This window comes from Gallus gallus, chromosome 4 (assembly GCF_016699485.2).
Source record: "Gallus gallus isolate bGalGal1 chromosome 4, bGalGal1.mat.broiler.GRCg7b, whole genome shotgun sequence".
Lineage (NCBI taxonomy): Eukaryota > Metazoa > Chordata > Aves > Galliformes > Phasianidae > Gallus > Gallus gallus.
This window is the reverse complement of record NC_052535.1, coordinates 64,701,774-64,703,990: the sequence shown is the minus strand read 5'-3', so window position 1 is coordinate 64,703,990 and position 2,217 is coordinate 64,701,774.

Here is a 2,217-nt window from a genome sequence, read left to right as displayed (position 1 = left end):
GCGGAATCCCGAGGGCAGCACCGCCCTCTTGTTCCCGAGGCGGGGCCTGCCGTTACGCTCCGCCCAGCAGACCGAGGCCCCCCCCCGCGCCCCGCCCTACTCACAGCAGAGGTTGGATTTGTCCCCAAACAACTCCAACTCAACCTCCCGCTATAAAGCACTTCTAGGTAAAATTGTCGATCAGGCAAGAGAAGCAAACATAGGTTAGCGTTTTGTCCGCACACGTGATGCCCCTGTTGAAATAAATAGGCGTGCATGGACAGAGGGATGCATGGGCAGGTGGGCGATAACGGGGATGGAGCAACACGCCGTACTCAGAGCTGTGCCTGCGCGTGCATACATGTGCTGCTCCGTGCTGCCTTCCCCTCCACTGACGACTTCAGCTAATGAAGCAGCGATTTTATTTTCCACACTGTGCGGTTCTGGCTGTTTTGCTGGGCTGGGGATGAGTGTAATTCCATTTGAAATGACACTCCCGCTGCTCGCAGAAAGATAAAGGAGTGGGAGAAGCCACGTTTCTCTGCTGATTTTTCCCGGAGACCCGATAAATCCCATGATATGTCACAGAGGACTTGTGTGGTTCAGCAGTTGCGAGTTGGCACCGTGCAAACAACACATCCTCTTGTTATCCTTATGAGCTCCACAAGCAGAAAATTGGTATTTTCCCACCTCCACTCTGCTGTCTGTTGGCCCAGTGGCGTTTCTAAATGATTTGAGGAACTCTGGCTGTGATCGCTCAGCTGACTCTGTCTGAGGTGGCTGCATGAGAGGTTTGTGTGCCTGTGGCACTGAGAAGCACCCAACCTACCTGCTGCTAAAGAGTGGCTTTTGATAACTGTATTTATGGTGAAGCTGGTCTTACTGTTTTGCTGGTGGGTTTTTTCTAACTACAAAGAACACATTCTGACAGGGAAAGGCATGCCTGCAAGAGCTGTTGGCAGCCAGAGCAGTTCAGCTGGCCAACAGAGCTGTAAAAGTGCCACTTGAAAGTACCACAGGACCCCAGAAACACAGTGCAGTCACTGTGCTCACCTCAGTGCTTTCTGCACTCCAACCGCAGCTTCCACAATTACTATCTGCAGAAAATATACCACTATAACAAATATACCACTGAACAAATAGCTTTTCCAAAATTCGGCCAGATGATGCACAACTATACCATGCTGTAGTTTTATTTATGCTTTGTTTTCATGTAGAATTATTGCTGTTAAGTTAGGAGGGGGCGGTTGGTTTCATCACTAAAAATTGCTTTTGTTCCTAAGCTTCATAGGAGCAAATACCCACAGCTTGACTTAAGCAGATCTGAGCAAAGATATATGAATTCTTCTTCACTCGTATTTGCAAATGTGGCCCAGTGCTACATCTGCTTCTCCAGACCTCATGTTCTTAAGTCACACGCCCAAAGGGGCACAAAGAGGTGAAAAAAAATGTGCCTTTCCTCCAGGACTCAGAGAGAGAAGAAGCCCTCGGACACAGCCAACATCAGGAGCACTCAGACTGAGCGCAAGGCATCCTCTGGGAAGGGCACAGCTCAGAGCCACACAGCACTTTTCCTCCCCCAGTGACCCTATTGAGATCTCTGTCTTTACACTATGCTTCCCAACTGGGACACAGTCTTTCAGTCCTTTGCTGCCAGTGTAATCTTGTTAGCCAGAATAATGCTGCAGGCAGGGCTGCTTTGCTTCACAAATCGTCCCCATCACACCAGGGATGATTGAGGCACCAATGAGAACATGAGAAGATAGGTTCTTTACACTCCAGATACATGAATGAGGCCCTGTAAATATCAAAGCACAAGAATAACTTCACTCTGCAGTCATTCCATGGATGTGGGGCTGAATCAAAGTACTTATGGGCATAGTGATCGTGGGACGAGTCTTCTGATGAGGTCAAGTAGAATCCACACTGGAAGTGCTGGTATGTGTGAAAGCTGGAAAGTATGCAAAGTGACTTTACTGGCACAAAGGATATGGTACAGTATGTGCTTGGCTACACTGATTTTTCTGGTTTGAGCTTTGGTGCGGCTGCCTGAAGTGGTTTGTCACCAGAAGGTGCTGTGGGAAGCATCTGGGAGGAAAACCAGCCTGAGCACAGAAGACAGTCACCTGAACTTCACATGAAAGACTCATCTAAGTGCACTGCTGCTGTGATGGCTACAGGGCATTGAACCACAGCTGTCTGCGAGGCTGAGGAGTAAAGGGACAGAAGTCACAAAGC